The sequence below is a fragment of the Bos indicus x Bos taurus genome, chromosome 25, assembly GCF_003369695.1.
Source record: "Bos indicus x Bos taurus breed Angus x Brahman F1 hybrid chromosome 25, Bos_hybrid_MaternalHap_v2.0, whole genome shotgun sequence".
Taxonomy (NCBI): domain Eukaryota; kingdom Metazoa; phylum Chordata; class Mammalia; order Artiodactyla; family Bovidae; genus Bos; species Bos indicus x Bos taurus.
Window position 1 is genome coordinate 2,103,035 of NC_040100.1, and position 23,696 is coordinate 2,126,730.

The 23,696-nt window shown below is 51.4% G+C and overlaps 1 protein-coding gene across 2 annotated transcripts in view; it reads right to left on the minus strand.

Moving 5' to 3' along the window:
• The window catches only part of CARD11 (caspase recruitment domain family member 11), a 108,164-nt gene extending 86,811 nt beyond the window's left edge, over nt 1–21,353 (minus strand). Inside the window, exon 1 of one of the 2 annotated variants that reach the window (XM_027527034.1) lies at nt 19,504–21,353. The gene's annotated coding sequence lies outside the window, so the exon portion shown is untranslated. The remainder of the gene's footprint in view (nt 1–19,503) is intronic. The other variant, XM_027527029.1, reaches the window with a different exon arrangement.
• Between the last annotated feature and the right edge of the window lie 2,343 nt (nt 21,354–23,696).

Here is a 23,696-nt window from a genome sequence, read left to right on the forward strand (position 1 = left end):
GCAGTGTTTACCGTTGTACTGTGATTTCTGGGCTCGTGGAGGACAGGGAAGCCTGGTGTGCTGCAGTCCATGGGGTCATAAAGAGTCGGACACGACTGAGCGACTCAATAAGAACAACGTGGTCTCTGGTGCCCAGGGGGAGCTCCTGGGTCCCCGCCTTGAGTTGGCACAAAGCCTTGGGGTAGCGGGGGGAGTCACGGCAGAGAAGGGTCAGCCTCCTGGATGAGTCTGCGGGGGCTGCCGTGACCACAGACTGGAGGCTTCCACAACAGGGATTTACTGGCTCACAGTCCTGGCGGCTGGAAGTCCAAGATTCAAGGGGTCAGCAAGGTGGGCTCATTCTGAGACTTCCCTCCTTGGCTTAAAGACGGCCGCCTTCTCCCTGCGTCCTCAGGTGGCCACCCCCCTGCATCCCCTGTGTGAGTCTGTGTCCTGACCTCCTCTTCTTTTAAGGACACCAGTCCTATTGGATGGGGGCCATCCTAGAGACCTCATTTTACCTTAATCATCTCTGTAAAGACCCCAGCTCCACCCACAGCTAGAGGGACTCACAGAAAGAATCTTAACATATGAGTTTGAAGGGCGGGGAACACTACTGGGTCCACAACAGTCAACCGGTCGGGGGCCTGGGGGCCTGGGGGGCCGGGGGGCCTGGGGGGCCTGGGGGCCTGGGGGGCCTGGGGGGCCTGGGGGCCTGGGGGGCCTGGGGCATGGAGCGGCTCCCAGGCCAGGCCCTCCTCCCCAGGCTGACCAGGTCACTCGGCCTGGACGCCAATTCCAGACTCGGGTTCCAGAATGTGTCTACGGAAGTCACGCAGGGTATCGAGACCCTGCAGCTTAAAACAACAAGAGCAGGCGCTGACTCACCACAGGCTGCAACCGGAGTGTCAAACCACCCTCACAGCACCGCTAATTAGAACTCACAGCGTCTTGGTGGAACCTGAGGTGACTCATCCACTTGGCCGATGAGAAAGCAACAGTCCTGGAGAACCGAGCTCTGCACGCACGGCTTCCACTTAGCAATGTTCGGACACGTTAAGGCCCGTTTCTTAGAAACAAGTAAAACCAAGATGCAGCGGGAGAAGGAAATGAAATGTCAGGCAGCCCGTCTTGTTTCACCCACCTCACTTCACCTGGGATGGAAGGGTGGACCCCTCCACCTCTGAGATCAAATGTGGCTTCGGAGGACACGACTCGAGTGTCTGGGGAGAAAGATCGGGGGAATGGAATTCACGGCGTCACTGTCTCGTGTCTCCTCCTGTCAGCCCAGGGTCCCCCTGAGCTCCTGGACCAAGGGATGGAGCTGAGTGTGATGACATTGTCCCCTGAGGCCTAAGCTAGGCCAGAAAAACACTGGGAGCTTCACCTGAATCCAGGATCCCAACAAGTCAAAGTTCCGGGGCTTTTTCAACTAGTCCAGGCATCTGACTGTGAAACAACACAGTGCTAGGTAACACCGTGTCATCGGCATTAAACGTGCAGGAATCTACTCTTTACCCCCCAGGACCATTCCTGAGTCTCCAGGATGTCCTCTCAGACCCAGGCTGAGAGCCTCTCAAGGTCAAGGACTGTCTCTCGCCATCTCCTGGGTGCACCTTCGTGCCTCCTATGAAGGTTTTATGACCCCAAGCTCAGAGCCCTGCCCCAAATAAGGATGTAATTAGCGCTGGTGTGGCTCAGGTGTTGTTCTTTCTAAGCTGACCCGCTAACTTCCAGGCTGAGGACTTCTGCGCCTAAGATCCTGGCTTGATTATCAGGGACCCAGGTGGAGAAGGGCAGGGCGGCAGGATGAGAGGAGAGACGGAAAGTGGGAGGGCCCCGGTGAGGCCCGAGGCGCCAACCAGCGCCTTCAGTGCTCACTGCATGCGTGAGCCGCCTGCAAGACGCTTGCTCCTTGGAAGAAAGCTATGACAAATCCAGACAGCGTATTAAAAAGCAGAGACGTCACTTTGCCGACAAAGGTCTGTACAGTCAAAGCTATAGCTTTTCCAAGAGTCACGTATGGATGTGGGAGTTGGACCACAAAGAAGGCTGAGCTTCAAAGAATTGATGCTTTCGAACTGTGGTGCTGGAGAAGACTCTTGAGAGTCCGTCCCTTGGACAGCAAGATCAAACCAGACCATCCTAAAGGAAATCAACCCTGAATATTCATTGGAAGGACTGATGTTGAAGCTGAAGCTCCAGTACTTTGGCCACCTGATGGGAAGAGCTGATTCATTGGAAAAGACCCTGATGCTGGGAAAGACTGAGGGCAGGAGAAGTGGGTGACAGGGGATGAGATGGTTGGATGGCATCACTGACTCAATGGACATGAGTTTGAACAAACTCTGGGAGATAGAGAAGGACAGGGAAGCCCGGTGTGCTGCCGTCCATGGGGTTGAGAACAGTCGGACATGACTGAGCAACTAACACTTTCACTTTGTTTTCTTCGACATGATGCTCTTGCACACTAAACAGGCCACAGTATAGTGTAAACATAACTTTTATATTCACTGGGAAATGAAAAAATTCATATGACTTGCTTACTGAGATGGTCTGGAACTGAACCTTCAGTATGTCTAAGGTGCGTCTGTATAGCCATTTCTGTTAAAAAAAGATGTGTAGAAAAAGCACTTGATAAAATTCGACATGTATTCCTGACAAAATATATTGGAATGGAAAGAAAATAAACATTCTTAACCTAGTTAAGTATATCCACAAAAATCCTCTAGCAAACACAATAGTTAAAGGTAAAACATTGAAAGCTTTTTCTTCAAGATTGAGGCCAAAACATAGATGCTCAAGATTACTGCTATTATTCAATGCTTTATTGGAGATGCTAGCCAGCACAGTGAAAAAAATAAATGAAGAAAAGAAAAAGAAATAAAAAGATCTAAAAAGTGGAAAGGAAGAAAAAACATTGTCATAATTTAGAAATGATAGTATCTACATAGAAAAACCCAAAAAACTAGATATTATTGAAAAATCTAGTATAGTTATGAATCCAAGGTTAAATATAAAAAAGATCAACTGTGTTTCTCTACATTAGTAACAAACGTAAATGCAAAGTTTTAAAAGATATTCTTTATAACAGCAGTAAAACCCGAAAGATATTAGGAATAAGTTGAACAAAAACCGAGCAAGACTTTTATAGAGATGTTAAAGCTTTATTGAAAGACATTATAGAAGACTTTAAAAACGAGGAGGTAAACCAAGCTTGCAGGTGAAAAAACTTATCATAAAGATGCCGGTCTCCCCCAAAACTGATCTACAGATTCAATACGACTGAAATTCCAACAGAGTGTTTAAGATCTGAAGCAAAGCCGTAAGTGGTAAGGATGGGAGCTGTTCCTGAAATTCTGGGCACAAGGACTGAGCTCTCAGTGCGATGTGCACAGAAGCACCGTGCTCTGCTTCCGGCTGGGTCTGTAGTACACCTCCCAGCGCGCACCCTTCTGTCCTCCTGCTGCCTGGATGTGCACAGCACTGAAGTCCAGGCACAGAGGGGCCCGCACGGAAAAGGCTGGGTCCCCGAAGGGCTGCCTGAAGAAAGCCACCCTGTTTACCTGCACCCACCCTGTTCTTCCATGAGAAAAAAAATGTATCACCTGCTCTTTAAGACCTTGATATTTGGGCGTCTGTTACACAGGGTAGCTGACCCTCACTAATATCACTGAGCTGGAGTATAAGTCATTACAACTTCGAAGCTGAAATGTAAGCAGAAAAAAGAATGAAAGGAAAACAGGACCGAATAAGCAACAGTTACTGGGTGATACCCAAAGTGTTGTTGTAGTTGCTCAATCGTGCCCAACTCTTTGTGACCCCATGGACTGTAGCCCGCCAGGCTCCTCTGTCCATGAGATTTCCCCGAGAATCCTGGAGTGGTTTGCCATTTCCTTCTCCAGGGGATCTTCTTGGCTCGGGGATCAAACCTTCATCTCCTGCATTGGCAGGTGGATTCTTTACCACTAAGCCACCTAGGAAGCCCATCGAAACTGTAGGATATTCATAGTTGGATGAGCAGGGGGAGAAGAAAGCAAAAGAAATAGTTGAGTTAATACTGGCCAAGAACGTTATTAGGAACCCCCTGGTGGTTCAGATGGTAAAGAATCTGCTGCAATGCAGGAGACTCGGGTTCGATCCCTGGATTGGGATGATCCCCTGGAGAAGGAAATGGCAACCCACTCCAGTATTCTTGCCTGGAGGAGAATTCCAAGGACCAAGGAGCCTGGCAGGCTATAGTCCATGAGAGTCACAAAAGCGTTGGAAGTGACTGAGCAACTAACACTTTCATTATTCAAGAATGTTAGTAATAGTTGAATTAATAACGGAACTGTGACGAAACCCCACAGATCCAGGAAGTTCAGAGAATACCAAGCAGGGCAGATAACAAGAGAAATACACCTGGGAATATCAGATCCAAACTGCAGGAATCCAAAACCAAACAGAGAATCCTGAGAGAAGCCAGAGAGGGGAGACACCTGTCCTCTGCAGAAATAATAACGGCACTGGACTCCCTACCACAGACACACATGTAAGAAGGGATGGGGTGAGACACTGCACAGATTAAGAAAGCAAACACCACCAGCCCAGACGTCAATTTCCAGCCAAACTGTCCTCAAATGTGAAGGAGAAATGAAGACTTTCTCAGAGTAAAGAAAACAGGGGGAATTTATGGCCAGCAGGCAAGATATGCTGTCAATAAAAGAGGCTCTTCAGGCAGAAGAAAAACAACATACAGAAAGGAAGGGCACTGGAGAAGGAATAATTAAAAGTAAATAAGATCGTCTTTTTTTTTTTCCTTTTCTGTGGGATCTTAGTTCCCCCGACCAGAGACTGAACCTGGGCCCTCGGCAGTGAAAGCATCGAGCCCCAACCACTGGCCACCCGGGATTTCCCTATTTTTCTTATTCCTAATTGATCTGCATGATTACCGTTTTTTTTTAAAGTCATCAAAGTAACAGCGTCTGGGGTAACTGCAGCGCACGGGTGACTGAAATGATAGACAGGAATCTCAGAAGGTTGGGAGGGATGGATGCGGATCATTCGGTCATGAGGTGTCCGCCACGTGGAGTCATTTCACTGGAGACTCGGATTTGTTAAAATGTACATTCTAAACTAAAAACAACTTAAACACTCGCTATGCTGAGAGAGGAGGTAAAAATGGGACCATGAAATGCTCTGTTAAAACCCGAGAATGCAAAAACAAAGAGGGAAAAGGCAGCCTGGTATTTTTTTGGCAAAAGACAAACAGATCTAAGGAACAGAACAGTAAGCTCAGCTTTAGTGCCAGGATATAAGGAAACAATACACGAGAAACTCGCCCCTGCAGCTCAGAGGGAAAGGGATGGGACAGCCCTTCAGGAGGAAATTCAATTTAACTTGACGTATTTAATTGGATTTCAAACCATTCACAATAATAAATTCCATAGACTGAAATATGAAGCCTTTTTGTTAGTATTCTTTTTAATATATGTATACATTCTTTTGCTTGATTTTTAAAGGAAACAACGAATAATTTTAAAATGTCTAATGAAGTGGAGTGCATGCACGCGTGCTAAGTTGCTTCAATTGTGTCCTACTCTGTGTGACCCTATGGATCACAGCCCACCAGGCTCCTCTGTCCAAGGGATTCTCCAGGCAAGAATACTGGAGTGGGTTGCCACGCCCTTCTCCAGGGGATCTTCCCAACCCAGGGAACCTCCGTCTCTTACGCCTCCTGCACTGGCAGGCAGGCTTATTTACCAGCAGTGTCACCTGGGAAGCCCAGCGATTGGAGTAGAAAAGGATAAAACCTAAGTGCTTAGTGATAGAAGAGCGGGAAAGAACAAAGCTGATGTGCTCTGTAGAACCCCAGAAACGCCCAGAAAACAGGCGTCTTGGACCACAAAGGTTGGTCGTGCAGGGTAGGTTCACACCAGGAGAATCAGCTGCAGATGAAGTTCAACCCCCTGACTCTCTCCCAGCCCTGGCAGAAGAAAGGTTTACTCACTGGAAAACTGAATTCTAGGTGCGAAGGGTGAGGGCCCATCTGAAAAGTAGATGATTGAAATATCAGAAGAGTAGGGAGGGTGGGCTGGAGAACCGATGTGTGTGTGTGTGTGTGTGTTTTATTGTAGGCCCCTTGGAAGTATTTGCCTTTTTAAAGCAATACAAATATAAAAAGCGGTGACAGCACTTTGCCAACAAAGATCACTCTAGTCAAAGCTATGTTTTTTTCCAGTAGTCATCTATGGACGTGAGAGTTGGACCATAAAGAAGGCTGAGTGTTGAAGAATTGATGCTTTCAAACAGTGGTGCTGGAGAAGACTCTTGAGGGTCCCTTGGACTGCAAGGAGATCCAACCAACCAATCCTAAAGGAAATCAACCCTGAAAACTCATTGGAAGGACTGATGCTGAAGCTGAAGCTCCAATACTTTGGCCACTTGATGCGAGCAGCTGACTCACTGGAAAACATCCTGATGCTGGGAAGACTGAAGGCAAGAGAAGAGGGCAACAGAGGCTGAGATGACTGGATGGCATCACTGACTAAGTGGACATGAATCTCAGCAAACTCCTGGAGACAGTGAAGGACAGGGAAGCCTGGCATGCTGCAGTCCATGGGTCACAGAGTTGGATATGACTTAGCAACTAAATAACAGCAAAAAATTAAGGTGTCTGTGGACTTGGTCATGAGGATTTCTTCATGCTGATCCAGGGCACAGACCAGGAAGCAGCTGGCCCGGGAACCCACAGCCCCCACAGCAGCAAATCTTATCTCTTAGCTTCACAGGACATTATGGGGTCAGGCCTCCAGAAGAGGAAGTAGTCCAGGGACTAGAGAGTGCTTCCTCAACGACTTCAAATTCCCCCCAACCCTTTCTCTTTCATTTCCCCCCGGAACTCAATAATCTCTCATTTATCTTGCCTTGCTTCAGGCTATGCCATTAATAACAATAGAAACAGCATTTTTTGCCTGTCATCTTTCTTCAAAGGAACTCAGACTGTCTCTGAACCTTTAGTGTGCATACAAAGTAGCTGGGAATTTTGTTAAAATGCAGAGTCTAATTCAGTCAGCCTGGGGTGGGGCCTGAGAGTGTGTGTTCCTAACCGGATCTCCGGTGAGGCAGAGGCTGTTGGTCCACGGACCACACTCTGAGAAGCAAGAGGACATGAGGCAACTTTATGGGGTGATGGAAATCTTTTCTATTTTGATGGTGGTTGTGGCTACACAGACATATACTTTTATCAAAATTCATTGGCCTGTGTATCTAAATAGGTGTGTTTTATTGTACGTAAATAACCCTTTATTAAAGGAAAAATCCATTCTAGATGTATTATAGATCTAAACGTGAAAGATGAAACAGCAAAGGTTTTAGGAGTAAACACACACCGTGGGGTGAGCATCTCTCTCTCTTTTTTTGAACAACACATATAATTTTAATTTTTAAGTTGTTAGGTTGCTAAATCATGTCTGACTCTTTTGCGACCCCATGGACTGCAACACCCTGGGCTTCTGTGTCCTTCACCATCTCCTGGAGCTTGTTCGAATTCATGTCCATTGAGTTGGTGATGCCATCCAGTCATCTTATCCTCTGTCATCCCCTTCTCCTCTTGCCCTCAATCTTTCCCAGCGTCAGGGTCTTTTCCAAAGAGTCGGCTCTTTGCATCAGGTGGCCAAAGTATTGGAGTTTCAGCTTCAGTATCAGTCCTTCCAATCAATATTCAGAGTTGTTTTCCTTTCAGATTGACTGGTTTGATCTCCTCGCAGTAGCTACATTAAGAAATGTAATAAAACTGGATAAACTACTAAGGCGTATCTTCAACAGGACTCAAAAAAGAGGGAACCATGAGGGGAAAAGCCCATGTGAATTGGACTGTAGTAAAATTTAAAGCCTCCGCTCGTCAGCAGACTCATGGTAAGAGTGGAAGGGCCAAGCTGTAAACGTAAGGAAGCTCTCTGCAAGACACACATCTGACAGAGGGCTCCTACCTGTCATACATAAAGAACCACTCCAGCTCAACAAGAGAAAGACACGCCGATAGGAAAACAGGCCAAACACTAGGACAGACGGTCCACGGAGGAGGACAGCCAAATGGCTGACCAGCATGTGAAACAGCATTCGACTCAGTCACCAATGAAACGCAAATTAAAACCACACCAACGTGTTTTGACTGCACTCTGGTCGGAACCGCTAAAATGAAGAGGCAGACCACGCTGTGTCTGCGAGACGCTGTGAGAAGGGATGTGCACCCGCTGGAACCCCCATTCGTTACCGAGGTGGGGTGCAGTCTGCAACAACGTTCGGGGGAAACGATTTGGCGGTATTTACTATAGCTCAACATGAACAGAGTCGAAGATCCAGGAGGTCCACTCTTGGGTGGAAATAAAGGCACATGTCTCCAGAAGGTAAGTATAAGAATGCTCAGAGCAGCCTTACTCCTGACGGCCCCAAGCTGGAAGCCACCCAGGTATCCATCAGTGGCGGTCTTGATAAAACGTGAAACAGTCTTCAAACAGACTCTTACTGGCAACACAGACACGGCAGCACTAGCTGCCACTTGCAACAGCGTGGATGCAGCTGCGGCTGTCAGATAAAACAGGGCGCCCAGCTCGACTTGTGTCTTGAATAAATAGACAAATTTTGAAGAACATGAATGTCCCATGTAGTATTGGGGATATACTCCTACTTAAAACTTCTGTTCTGTGAAAAGCCATTACTATTCTTCATTAAAATACTGATTTTCAACTGGCCACACTCTGTTTTTGGTCTGGGTGCTGGAGACGGTGCGTTCATGTTGCAAAAATCCGTCGCGCTACACTTAGGATCTGTGCATGCCTCTTTGTATGAATGTTGTTACGCTTCCATGCAAAGTTTATTTACAATAAAGACACAGCTAATCCTGGCCCGCGTCCCGGCAGAGGGGCCCTCCCTGCCTCTTGCCCCGAGTCTCCCATCTGTTCTCAGCACCGCTGTTTGTGATCTTTCGAACTCGCGCATCCATCCTGGCTGCCGGCCACGGCTCCATCGCCCCAGCAGCTGGCCGGCGCCCACAGGCCAGCATCTGCCTCCTTGGCACAGCTTCCGGGGAGCTAGGGGGCCCCTCCTCCCCGTCCCCACACCTTCCCGTCTTTTTGCCAACACCGACACTCATCCCACCTCCATTTCTCTGCTCAGAGGGCCCTCCGCGCTTCTCTGCCTGCAAAAAGCCTTGCGGTTTCCCAAGTCTCATTTCGGCTTCGGTCGGCCCTGGAGGTCACTCTGTCTCCCTCGGGCAGAGCCGGGTGTCCTGCTCTCTCCCACCTGTCCTCAAAGAGGGCCTCTTTTATCTCCCAGCTGACTGCCTCCTCACCAGACCACAGGCTTGAGGGGTGGGGAGCCCCGCCTTTACCTCTTTTTATCCCTGGCACCTTGTGGAGTGCCTGAGAGTGGTGGGTGCTGGCTACCTCTTAAGGTGCATACTGGATAACGGCAGTAGTGAGTATTAATGCACAGGAGTCAGGCAAGGAATGAAAGTAAATGGCTCATGCTAGATTTTCGGTTTGGCGGGGGCCCTTCAGAGCCTGCTCCAGGGCGCCCGGCCTACGAGCAGGGCGCACGTGTATCATGAACGCACACCTGTCCCGACCGAGCCTGCCTGGACGCTGTGCCCGCCGCACGGCATTTGGTAGATGCCAATCGTCTACCTTTGGAGAAGGCGATGGCACCCCACTCCAGTACTCTTGCCTGGAAAATCCCATGGACGGAGGAGCCTGGTAGGGTGCAGTCCACGGGGTCACTAAGAGTCGGGCACGACTGAGCGACTTCACTTTCACTTTTCACTTTCATGCATTGGAGAAGGAAATGGCAACCCACTCCAGTGTTCTTCCCTGAAGAATCCCAGGGATGGGGGAGCCTGGTGGGCTGCCGTGTATGGGGTTGCACAGAGTCGGACACGACTGGAGCGACTCAGCAGCAGCAGCAGCAGCATCTGCCTTCCTGTGGGAAGGGTGCTGTCTTACTTTCATTTCACCGATGGCTTCAGTGACTTGTCCAAGGTCGCCTGCTGGGAGAGGCAGAGTTCACACTCAACTGCACCGGTGAGTCTGTGAACAACACCAGGCACTGAATCACAAACGCCTCAGGGAGCACAACAGGCAAGGGAGGAACTGTGAGTGCCCACTTGGCCCGGGGCAGCTGTGACTCAGGCAGCCCTCCTGGCCCGTCTCAAGTCAGCCTCCGTGGGTGGCCACCCCCTCTCCCGAGAAATGGCCCGTGGGGAAGGGACATCAGCCCAAACCCGAAACACAGCATTCAGCTCCGTCCAGCGACTCTCAACCCCTGCCTGAGGTTCTCAAGTTTTAAACAAAACAAAAATCTGATTCACCGTTTCCAGGCCTACCGGAAACACGAGTCCTTTATTTTTCTGCCACTAAAAAAAAAAAAAGAATCAAACCAGAAAAAAAAGAAAATCAAAACTTTATGGCTCAGAAAGTTCTGAATGCGTCTCATTTCATACCGCGCCAAACATTGTTCACGACAAAAGTTGCAGGAAGAAGCCCAAAGTAAAAGACAGAAGGAAATGAACCGCATTACAATAAAACACACTCGCCAATAAATAAGAGCCTGAGCAATGAATCCGACTCGGGATACACCACTGGCAAGAAGATATGCCCTAAAGCTTTGCTTAAACCAAATAATGTAAGAACAGATGGCTCCCCTGGGTCTCTGGGAAGCTGCAAACAGAGACTCTGTTTGGGATTCTGGCAGAAAACATGGGGCATTAACAACATTCAAGGTGAAAGAGGGGAGGCTTGTGGATTGTGGGGAAGGATGTGGTTTTCATCAGGGAACAGAAAGAGATATATCTGGATATCTCCACTGGATCCCCATGGGTTGCGGGGCACGTGCCTCCTCCAGAAATTAAGCAGAGCCATCCTCGGTGGCACTCTGGGGAGACCCCCCGCTCCTGACTGCCCAACCGGAGAATTAATTTAACTCCAGAGATTTGGATTATAAGGATGAACCCTCGAGGGAGACAAAAATTTACTCAGGGAGGGTTTTTCCACACCCGTCCTGCAGAAGCCTCACAGAGTGGTGGGGTGGTAAGATGCAGGCACCAAGCCGCTGAAAGGTTCCAGAGGCCTCTCGGTTTCACCCTCCGGGAGGCTGTGAAAGATGCCGCGGTCTCCTAAGCACAGAAAGAGCACACCCCCACACCCAGCGTTCATATTAATCCCCTTTCTCAGCATCACCAGGAAAATCCAAATGGTGCTCTCTTGCCCAAGGGGGAGCAAAAACGAAAGCAAAGCCTTTTCGCCCAGCCCGGGAAGATGGCTCCAAGGGAGGCGTGACGAACACGAAGTCGTGGCTGGGAGAGGTCAATTAATAACAATGAAACCTTGCATTTATATAGCGGTCTGTTATTTTCCAAGCCATTTTTCACGGACTATCTCATCTGCTCCTCAGAGCGATTTTGTGCGGTAGGAAGGCAGGGGTTATTTGTCTCCATCTTGCTGGTGAAGAAACAAAGTCTTGGGACAGGGAAGTGATTTGCTCAAGGTCACGGCGCGATCACAGGTTTTTAAAGCTGGCGGGTTCCTGGTCTAGGGGAGCAGGGGCAGGAATGACTAATGGGGGCACCCCTGGCTCCAGCTGTCAGTTTCACACCCACAGCAGACATGGGCAATCGATCACAGAGCTACTCTCTTCCGCAGAGCTGGGGGGCGGGGGGTGGCACTTTCTCAAGCAAGCCAGTACTAGTTGCCCGGAGCTCGCCCTCAAGGTGAAACCCATTGGTCATCCCAGGCCCTGTCTCCTCTCTCACAGGTGAGGAAACTGAGCCCGGAGGGGAGAAGGGACTTGGCCAAGATGGCCCAGTGGGTTGGTGGCCCAGGACCCAAGTCTCGCCTCCCTGTTCTGACCCCACGGGTCTCCCCAGCACACGGTGGTGTGGCCCCACTGGCTGGGGGAACAAGTAACCCCTGAGAGGTGCAGCAAGAAGGCCTGGGAATGACCATCTCAGGGACCCAACCAGATCCCCTGGGTCCTCTGTGCTGAGCAAGTGGACACACTCCTAGTCCCAATGGGGAAACCAAGGACCACCCCCAGGTTTTCAGGCCTGAGCACTCAGCTGCATGGAAGAGAGGACTTAGGGATGGAAGGCTCCGAAGTTCAGCTGTGGGTCGACTCCACGTCCGGGCAGTCAGGACCACTGGCTACCGAAGTCCAGCGTTCAGCAGGGGATGCTCGGAGGGCGGGGTAAACCTGGGGTGTGAGCACAGAGACGGCTCTCAAGCCGTGAGTCTGCCTGAGACCACCAGGGAGGGGCCCCGAGGGAGAGGCCGAGCCCTTTGACCTCAGAGGTCAGGGGACACGGAGGCATTCGGAGAGACTGGGAAAGAGCGGCCAGAAAGGCAGGAGAAAACCAAGGCAGGGAACTGATGCCACATTCCAAGGAGTGACGGAGCAGCTGAGCCAGCGGCCAGCCTGAACGAGCGTCTTAGGTCCCATGAGGACTGCGAGCGGACCTGGGCTTGCGTGACCTTGGTAAGGGGTCGTTAAACTCAGGGCTGCGGGCAAAGGCCTGACTGAAGCGGGTCCAGGACAGACAAGGGGTCAGAACTGGGGACAGTGCAGACAACACTCTCACAGAGACCTTCGGCAAAGGTGTGCAAGGCTCAGTCACGTCCCTGCACACTCGTATGGTGAAACCCCAGCCCCACCACCTGCAGCTGGAGATTCAGCCTTTGAAGAGTGAGTTAGAATGAGGCTGTCAGGGTGAGCCTGAAGCCAGCGGGGCTGGCGTCCTGCGAGAAGAGGGGAGGGGACCAGAGACACACGGGGGGGCTCGCACACAGGGAGGACCAGGTAAGGACACAGCCAGGAGGTGGCCACCTGCACGCCCAGGAGAGGCCTCGCGAGGCGCCAGCCCTGCCCACGCCTTGATCGTGGACTGTCTCTACACAAAATTGAGGGGAAAGAGACTGGCCCCTTCCTCAGGAGCAGCCCTCCGCTCGGCGCAGTCAGTGGGGGGGGTCTCCCCTACTTGGAGCGTCTGGAGGAAACCGCCCTGTCCCCGCCAGGCCCCTTTCCTTCACAATCGCAAACCTCCGCAGGCCCGGAACCCACGTGACTCCAGGACCTGTGAGAAAACCTCCCTGGAGAGAACGGAACACGGGACTGTGGAGGCTGCAGGACACTCCCGGAGGAATCGGGAATCTCCGTGCGTCTCTGCTACCTGCTACCCTCTGCTACCTCAGCACCCCCAGGCGCCATGCAGATTCACAAGCTGGTTTTGAAAAGCATCTGAGAACCGAAGCCGGGAGACTCAGAGAAAAGGGCGAAGTATCGTTATTATTCAACCGCCCGCTCCCCCCGCCCCCCAACCAACTCCTCTGGAATCCCTTTTTTAAAGGCCATTTCTTCTTAGAAAACTTCCGTAAAAGACCGAATCCTTACTCAGAAGCAAGAAACAAAGCACCAATGTCAATGCAACACGGTTTTACTTCCTATCAACATTCATCTACTGACATAACATCCAATGATGCTGGCTCAAGCTTTCTGTTTGGCCTCAGATTAAAAAAGAAAAGTGGGTCATCACCACCGAGACTCCTCCAAGAGTGTTCATAGGACCTCTCACCGTAGCCCGAAGCTGCACATGACACAAAGCGCGTCCACGGCAGGATGGACACAATCGTGGTGAACACTCACAGCATAAAACTACGCAGGGAGGAAAACCCAGCTGCTACGCACACGGATGGATCATGCTGACACACCAGAGCACTCTCTGTGCGAGGCCGTGCGTGTGACAGTCAAGGACAGGCGAGGGGCTGGGGGCTTGGCAACTGGGAAGGAGAATGAGGATGCCCCCCACCCCAGGCCTGGAAAGGACCCGAGTCTTGATCTGGGCAACCAGCTACGTGGGTGTGTGTGCGACGCCATCCACAGGGACCATGTGCGTGCTATGCCTTAATAGAAAACCAATCCTCTTTTTTTTTTTTTTTTAAACCAATCAATTTTGCCTTTCAACAGGGCCGGGGAGGCCCTCTGATTTCCCTTCCTGTGACACAACTGAATTGAGAACCGCAAGAGGTGGTTTCTTCCTGCAGTCCATCCAGGTGGGAACCAGGAGGGCTAGGATCAGCTGGACAGAGCAGAGGGGGACACCAACCCTTGCTGGCTCTTCCAAACACGGCTTTTCCTTCTATTTTCCTTAATCAGAAGGATAACAGTTGCTAAGGTAAAACAAACAAAGAAAAGGGCACAAAATGACAACTAGAACTTTCCCCTCCATCCCCCAACCCCCATTCCCCAGACGTCCCACCAGAGCAGTTTCTTTCTTTTTTCTTATGTTTTTTGTTTTGGTTTTTAGTCTAATATTTGACTTTCCAAAACCAACTCCCTGAAGTCACCGCTTCTCTGCCTTCAGCAGTGCTGACACAAGACTGATTTTACTCTTCTTTTATAGGTGACCTACTCCTGACTCTTTATAAGGTCTCTAGGGATTTTCTTCTTATCCTTGGAGGGATTGGGGGCAGGAGGAGAAGGGGACGACAGAGGATGAGATGGCTGGATGGCATCACTGACTCGATGGACGTGAGTCTCAGTGAACTCTGGGAGTTGGTGATGGACAGGGAGGCCTGGCATGCTGTGATTCATGGGGTCTCAAAGAGTCGCACACGACTGAGCGACTGATCTGATCTGACTCCTTACTCTTTATAAGGTCTCTGGGGATTTTCTTCTTATCCTTGGAGTTCTGAAATCTCACCAAGACGTGTCTAGATGCAGTTTCTTCTACGTGCTACGGTTTTGCTTTGTTTTTTTCTTCTAGAAAACCCCTTATGCCCCCATCTCATTCCTGGCCTCACAGAATTCCACCGTATGGATGGACTTTGCTTTTGAAGAGCAACTGTGTGGTTTCAAGCTTTTCCCCATTACAGACAATGGTACAACTAACATCTGCATGCAAAAAAAAGATGGACGCGTCTATTTGTGAGATAATGTTTAGAAGCGGAATTCTTGGGTTTATTCACTTACCATGTTAGTAAACACTGTCAAATCCACGGCGTATGAGACTTGCCTGCTTCCCCTTTCCAGTGTTTTAACCTCTGCCAGTCCGACAGTGAAGAAAGGCGTATCTCTGTTGTACTAGTTTGCATTTATTCATCGTAAATTGATCGGTCCATTCACGTTCTGTTTGTTCACACCCTTCAAGCATTTTTCTCTTGGGTCCAGTTCCCGAATTCTGAAGTCAGCAAACTACGATGGAGTGCCCCCACCCCCCGCACTGGCCACCCTGCCCCACTGGCCACGCTACAAGGACAGCGCTGGGCCGTTTCCACGGGGACCTTCTGGCTGTCAGAGCCTCAAATATTTACTACCTGGGCCTTTACAGAAGAAGTTTGCTGATTCCTGCATCTCCCTGATTTTTTCTGAGAGGTCTCTGTAGATTAAGGAAACAGATCCGTCCGACGAGAGTTCAGTTTTGGGTTAAATTCTTCACTCTGCTGTACCGCCCACCCGCAACTCTGTCAGAAATAGCCAAGTCACAGGTGAGCCTTTAAAAGCAGAAGCACTCTCATTCGGAAACACTCTGGTCTATGTTAATTTAGGGGTGGTACTTCCACACCCAGTCTGCACATGCGGCAACTGAGGCTCAGAGACGTTCAGTGACTTCCCCGAGGTCACGCAGCTAGTACGCGGCAGACCCGGGATGGACGCCCTTTCTGCCGGCTCCACGTCCCTAGATCTTTCCACTGAAGGATCTGGCCTCTCGCTGGAGGCCGGACCAGCACCGGGGAGGCATTGACTGTACACAGCAGTCGGACGGGTGCTGCAGGGGCACCTGCAGGCTGGGAGATGCGTGGACAGAGCTCGGGGCCCCGTCTCGCCCCTGGCGCTCCAGAGTGCGAGGACGCACGTTTCAGAGGTGGGTGTGGGGTGAGAAGGAAGGTTACGGCCTCGACACAGAAACCCCCCGGGGAGAACGGAGCCCTCGCTCTGGCTCATCCCTCATCCGTCAGCAGGGACTGGGGAGGACCAGAGGACCGTGACAGAAGAGATGAGCTTGCGGAGCTGGACTGCCGGGCTGGACCGGCAAAGAGCGCGCGCCAGAGAAGGCAGGAACAGAGAACCTTCATCACCCCTCGGCGCTTGACCATCACACCAACGTGACAGCAACCATTATAACCTCAGGGCCCTGAACAAATCGCAACCGAAGGGGCTACCCTGCTGAAAATAGTCACCCCAGTAAAACCACCGACCCACAGGCAGGAGTTGCTCAAGGAGACTTCGGGGGATGCTGCTCCGGTGTGTTCTTTGCATGTAATGCCCACAAGCTCTGTTCTTCCCGAGCACGGTGGCTGAGAATCCGCTGATGCAATTTTTCTTGAGCAGAAAAGCATTTTAAGGGGCTTCCTTGACAGCTGTCTTTTCTTTTTCTTTCTGTTTCCATATTTAAATCCATTCAAAATGTTCTAGGGCTTCTCCTGGTGGCTCAGACGGTAAAGAATCTGCCTGCAATGCAGGAGACCCAGGTTTGCTCTCTGGGCCAGGAAGGTGCCCCTGGAGAAGGGAAAGGCTACCCACTCCAGTATTCTTGCCTGGAGAATTCCACGGACAGAATGTTCTAGACTTACTGGATAGCGCAGTGTGTCCACAGGGTAGATTTCCTTCATGCTCATGGCTGTCCTGCAAGATGGGGACTGCGGACAAGGAGACCAAGGAAGCGGGTCCACCCAGCGCGGGCGGGGGAAGCCACACTCCACCCCCAGGCCCCGACCTCGGCACCCATCCTCTCTTCCCCCTTGAATCTCAGGAATAACAACGGCAAAGGTCGCTGTATGTACATCTCGTGCTTTCTCGTTTTATGGTTAATGTAGCTGACAGGCCTGAAAATAATCCCATTAATACCCTGATTTCATCGGGAAGAAATGACTCCCAGATTGCTGAAGTGATGGCGGGCCGGCACAGGTGGGCAGTCATGACTGGAAGCCACGTCTGGGCCACAGCCCGAGGCTCCTTCCCACCTGCCACTAGGCCCCCGACACAGAGAGTGGACCGTGGACCTCCTGTTGCCTCTCTACTCAATCTGATTCTTCCGGAAATTTTTGAACATTTTAATCTTTGGCCGCAGGGCATGTGGGATCTCAGTCCCTTCACCAGGTATCTAACCCGAACAAACCCCTACGGTGGAAGCGCTGGGTCTTAACCACTGGACTGCCAGCATAGTCACTGACCTGACTTCTTTTTAACACGTTTCACAGATCTGGTCACACTTGGTATTGGGGTGGTCATCTGGGCACCTGACCCACGTGGGACCTCACCATCGTCCTGACTGCCAGGGGGCACTGTCTTCAAGGCCAAGGGTAGGGCAAAGCAAGAGGGGCTGGACAGCAGCTTTAAACTGGCAGGAGGAGCTCCGTTTATCAGCCTTGGGTCCCTTTGCATCACAATCATCTGAACACTGGACTCGATGTGGCTTTTCATGCATGAAGCACCATAATCACCGAACCAGAAACAGCCTCCAGTCCCGCAAAGCAAGGCTTCCATCGGGAGGATGGAGAAACGCATGTCGGAAGGTGGAGAAGGGAGTCGGGACCCACCAGCGCTGTCTCGGCCCGAACCTTCTACTGATCCCCGGTGGGTCCCACGCTCGCCCTCTGCCATCTACCCTCCTCTCTATCCTCCCCCTCTAGTCTGAGTCTCCACCAGCCCCTGGGCACGGCAGCACAACCATACGGCCTGGACTACTTAGAGGGGGACATCTGGGTTCCACCTTGCTTCTGCTGTGTCCCGAAAGGTGCCCACTAACTGACTCAATCCAGGGCTGTCACCTTGAGAACAAGAGTCAGGTTTACAAGTCGTTTTAAAAGATCACATAAAGGATTTATGGATAAACAACACAGAGTCCATGCCTACCACGGAGTATTATTCAGCCTTAAGAAGGAAAGAAACTCTGACACCTGCTACCACCTGGAGGAACCTTGAGGACATGATGCCCAGTGAACTAAAGGGCAAAGGTGGGATCCCACCCAGATGGAGCCCCCGCCCCCCAGGAGTCAGATTCAGAGAGGCAGGAAGTAGAAGGGTGGTACCTGGGGCTGGAGGAGGGAGGTGGGGGATCAGTGTTTACAGGGACCAGAGGCTCAGCTTGGGAAGATGGAAAGTTCTGGACATGATGGTGGTGACGGTTGTACAGCATCATGAAGGCACTTATTACCCTTGAACTGTATACTTAAAAGTGGTTACGACTGCAAAGTTTTTGTCATGTGTATTTTACCACAATTAAAAAAAAAATCACACAAAGGAACAGACTCGGGGCTGGTGGGGCCACCAGACTTCCTTTTTGATCTGGGTGCTAATTAAAATGCACAGACATCCAAACCATTTTGCCCGGGATGGGGGAGGCTGAGTCCCAGGCTCCCTTTGCCCGCTGGTCAGCCAGGGCCCACAGCCCAAAATGCGACCCGCGCTTCTTTACCTGGCCTTGGGGGTTGAGGGAAGTGCAGACTCAGGGCAAAGACAGAGGGCAGCATATTAGCTAAACTCCTGCCCCGGCATTAACCCAGGGCTTGAGATTTCTGGTGCTCATTAACCACAGGGGAGGCACCCCCTAACCGTCTGGGGCTGGACCAGTGTGTCTTTCCTTCCTGGGCAGCGGCAGCAGCCTTACACCTTCAGCAGAGGCGGCAAACGTCAGGAGGGGTCTTTTCCTACTACAGATCAGAGGCTGGGCAGAGATGGGTTTGGCCCAAGACCAGGTCTGAGCCGACCGCCCTCTGTTCGCACTCTGCCCAGCAGGTGCCAGGAAGCTGGGAGCCCAGACACACGCAAGCAGGCCCCGCTCCCTGCGCCAAAACTGTCTCCCCCAGAGAACCCTTCTCCCCGCCCCGGGAGGGTTCAGGACACCCTGGCGGGCGGGGATCTGAGGGGTGAAGCGGGGCGGCTTTCCAGCCCGTTCAGCGCCCTGGGGAGGTCGGTGTCCAGGAGGCGGGTACTCCAGGCGTGAGGCCTCTAGGGACCCATCCTGGCTCTGCGGGGGCGCCCGGGCCCCACTTCGCTCCCCGCGCTCCCCTCCCCGGGGCCCCACCTTCTCAGGAGCCTGCGAGTCAGGCCTGGCTGTGGTCTGGAGACTTCCTGTCCTTTAAGGTCTTAGAAAAGGTTCTTTTCCTCCCTCTGGGGCCCCCAGGGGCGCCCGGCCAGCCCCCCTGCCCCCGACCACCGCCCCCCACCCCCTCTTTTCATCCCTTTGTTCTCGGAGGGGCGGGGGACCCGGGGGTGGGGGACGTCGCCAGGCGGGGCCAGTCAGAGACGTACTGTCCGAGAGAAACCCAGAGGTGAGATAAAGTGGAAGAAAGAAGTTTTCGGCGGGCGGAGGGAGGTGGAGATGGAGCCAGAGGGGTGAGAAACAAGCCACTCCGGACCCCCTCGGCGCCCCCAACCCACCCCGACCGCGCCCCCGACCTGGACCGGCCGCCGCCCCAGGGTGTCTCCCGCCCCCCCCCCCCAACCTCCCCGGTCCCCAACCCGGGTCCCCACCCCCGCGTCCGCCGCGCCTACCTGGGCCGCTCATGCTCCGCCAGCCGCGGCGCCTCCTCCGCGCAGGCCTCCGGCTTCCTCCCGGGGCCCCGGCCCTCGGGCCCCGCCGCCCGGACCGTCCGAGGGGCGCAGCCGGCCCAGGGGCTGCAGGGCGGAGGGGCTGCTGCGCGCCACCCGGGCAGGAGTTCGGAGGCCAAGGGAGGCAAAAGAGAGAAAAAAGGAGAGAAAGTGTGTCATAGGCTGGAAGGGGGAGGGAAATGCAAAACCCGACAGGAAATGAGACTAAAAAAATGCAAAAGGTTAGAAAAGAGATAAGGAAGAGGGGGAGGGGCGGGGCCTGGGTGCCGCCGGGGTAGGAGGGCGCGAAGGGGTGCGCTGGGTGGGCTCTGGGCCCCCGGGGCTGCCAGGAGACCCCCGCACCCGCCCCACCGCAGGCCTGGGGCGGCCCTGCCCGCTCCACTCCGGTCTGAGAGGCTGGACCCCCGCCTGGGCCTCAGCCCCCACCCAGCTGCGACCCCAAGGCTGCCGACCCCGCCCGGAGCCCAGGAGCGGCCGTGGGAAGGGACGCCCCGTGGAGGGTGTCGGGGCTCAAGGCGAGCGGTCCAGGCGCCAGGCCCCTTCCGAAGACGTCCCAGAGGCATCGCTGCGATTTGGGGTGGGGGAGGGAGGGCTGGTTCCACGCAAGAGTGGGCAGCAGGGCACCCCCGGGGCCCTTCCTCCCTCAGCCAGAGTTCTGGAAGCTTCCCGGACCGGCCGGTCAGCACACACCCACCCCGCCTGGACACTGGCTGGTGACAGAGTCCGCCCTCCGCCAACCCATCCCCCACTCGTGCTCTCAGACCCAACACCTGGAGGGGAAATTGTGACTTCTGGATGCCACCGGTTTAATCATTTACCCCCAGAGCTGTGACACAGGCCCCCTGGGTATGTTGCTCTCCCACCCAAGGGTGTTTCTGAATCGTGAACTTAAGAATCTGGGCAAACCCAGCACGGTCCGGTCCGGAGAACTCTGGGTTCTAGTCTGCCCGCTGCGGATGCTGCAGTTTCCCCAGCTCCCCCTCCGCTGCCTCAGTCTACCCCTCCCTTCTCTCCCTCCTCCCAACCACTTGATTCTCAGGGGATACAGCTGGAGAACTTTCTGTTCTGTTCTAAGTGTTGTAAGTTCTCTGAGTAAAGTTCCTTAAGTTCCCGGAGGGAAGGGCACTCAAGAAATGAAGCAACTAAGCAGAAAGACATAATGCTGCGGTGGTCCAGGCGCAGGAGAAAGCGGAGTCCCCGCGGTTTGAGGAACACGGCTGATGGATGCACATGGACCCGGCAGGAAGGCAGACATAAGTTTGCTTTCTGCAGAGCATGTTAAACCAAGTCATCAGGAGCCGCAGAGAGAAAGTTCCTAAAATACAGAACAGTACTGCCAGCAGCCTGGTCCTCGGTCCCCAGTGACCCGCCCGCCCGGGACCAGGGTAGAATCTCTCTTGCTCTCGGTGAACCTTTGAATCAGGCTGTGTGGTTTTAAAGAGGAACACTGGTTTTCCTCATGCAGGATATCAAGGGCAGGTGGGCCTTAAATCAACAAAAACTGCAAAAATTCTGCAAAAAGCATGATGAATTTTCATGAACACACTCAAGTTAACAAAAGATAGAACTTTGTCTGCACCCCGGAACCCCTCCTTACGCACCTCCCAGTTCTCAGCCCCCTTCTGCCAAGAATAAACTACATTCTGACCTCAAGCAAATCCTTTGCCTCTGAAGTCCAAAAACTTCATATAAATGGAGCCATTCATAGCTTCTCTTCTGAATCGGGCTGCTTTTTGTCAATATCACGTGTTTCGGATTGAGTGATGGGATTACATGCAGGTGTGGCTTGTCGAAGACATGTTGTCTCTTTTTGTCTCCCAACACTTCATTAGACTTTTTAAACATTCATAAGTTAGCAGGATTGTAGACTGAACCCCATGTATCCCACCACCGAACTCTATAATGAATGTTTTGCTATATTTTCTTTATTACATGTATACCCATCTATTCCCCTAGGCATCAATCCTTTTTTTAAATGCATTTCAAAAGTTGATGACATCAACATATTTCACTTTTAAATATTTCATCAGGCATATCATTAACCAGATAGTTTTTTAGGTAAAATTTACATACAGGTTTTAACAATGTGATGCAATGAGTTTTGATAAATGTATATACCATGTAGGGCGTCCCTGGTGGCTCGGCTGTAAAAAAAAAAATCTGCCTGCGATGCAGGAGACCCGGGTTCAATCCCTGGGTGGGGAAGATCCCCTGGAGGAGGGCATGGCAACCCACTCCAGTATTCTTGCCTAGAGAATCCCATAGAGGAGCCTGGCGGGCTGCAGTCCCTGGGGTCACATGACTGAAGCGACTAAGCAGCAGCTACACCGTGTAACCCTGTAAAGACACAGAACTGTGTGACCCAGCACAGCGGCCACCACCCACACTGGGCCGTTGACATGTGGCTTGACGTGGGATTGACATGTGGCTGCTGTGAATAAGGAACCAAATTTTAAGTTCCATTGACTTTCAATTAAAATCTAAGACAAGACTCTACATGTGGACATCACCAGACGGTCAACACTGAAATCAGATGGATTATATTTTTTGCGGACAAAGATGGAGAAGCTCTATACAGTCAGCAAAAACAAGACCAGGAGCTGACTGTGGCTCAGATCATGAACTCCTTATTGCCAAATTCAGACTGAAATTGAAGAAAGTAGGGAAAACCACTAGACCATTCAGGTGTGACCTAAATCAAATTCCTTATGATTATACAGTGGAAGTGAGAAATAGATTTAAGGGACTAGATCTGATAGACAGGATGTCTGATGAACTATGGATGGAGGTTTGTGACATTGTACAGGAAACAGGGATCAAGACCATCCCCATGGAAAAGAAATGTAAGAAAGCAAAATGGCTGTCTGAGGAGGCCTTAAAAATAGCTGTGAAAAGAAGAGAAGCGAAAAGCAAAGGAGAAAAGGAAAGATATAAACATCTGTGTGCAGAGTTCCAAAGAATAGTAAAGAGAGATAAGAAAGCCTTCCTCAGCGATCAATGCAAAGAAATAGAGGAAAACAACAGATTGGGAAAGACTAGAGATCTCTTCAAGAAAATTAGAGATACCAAGGGAACATTTCATGCCAAAGATGGGCTCAATAAAGGACAGAAATGGTATGGACCTAACAAAAGCAGAAGATATTAAGAAGAAGTGGCAAGAATACACAGAAGAACTGTACAAAAAAGAGCTTCACTACCCAGATAATCATGATAGTGTGATCACTCACCTAGAGCCAGACATCCTGGAATGTGAAGTCAAGTGGGCCTTAGAAAGCATCACTATGAATAAAGCTAGTGGAGGTGATGGAATGCCAGTGGAGCTATTTCAAATCCTGAAGGATGTTGCTGTGAAAGTGCTGCACTCAATATGCCAGCAAATTTGGAAAACTCAGCAGTGGCCACAGGACTGGAAAAGGTCAGTTTTCTTTCCAATCCCAAAGAAAGGCAATGCCAAAGAATGCTCAAACTACCACACAATTGCACTCATCTCACACGCTAGTAAAGTAATGCTCAAAATTCTCCAAGCCAGGCTTCAGCAATATGTGAACCGTGAACTTCCAGATGTTCAAGCTGGTTTTCGAAAAGGCAGAGGAACCAGAGATCAAATTGCCAACATCCGCTGGATCATGGAAAAAGCAAGAGAGTTCCAGAAAAACACCTATTTCTGCTTTATTGACTATGCCAAAGCCTTTGACTATGTGGATCACAATAAGCTGTAGAAAATTCTGAAAGAGATGGGAATACCAGACCACCTGACCTGCCTCTTGAGAAACCTGTATGCAGGTCAGGAAGCAACAGTTAGAACTGGACATGGAACAACAGACTGGTTCCAAATAGGAAAAGGAGTACGTCAAGGCTGTATATTGTCACCCTGCTTATTTAACTTCTATGCAGAGTACATCATGAGAAACGCTGGGCTGGAAGAAGCACAAGCTGGAATCCAGATTGCCAGGAGAAATATCAATAACCTCAGATATGCAGATGACACCACCCTTATGGCAGAAAGTGAAGAGCAACTAAAAAGCCTCTTGATGAAAGTGAAAGTGGAGAGTGAAAAAGTTGGTTTAAAAGCTCAACATTCAGGAAACTAAGATCATGGCATCCGGTCCCATCACTTAATGGGACATAGATGGGAA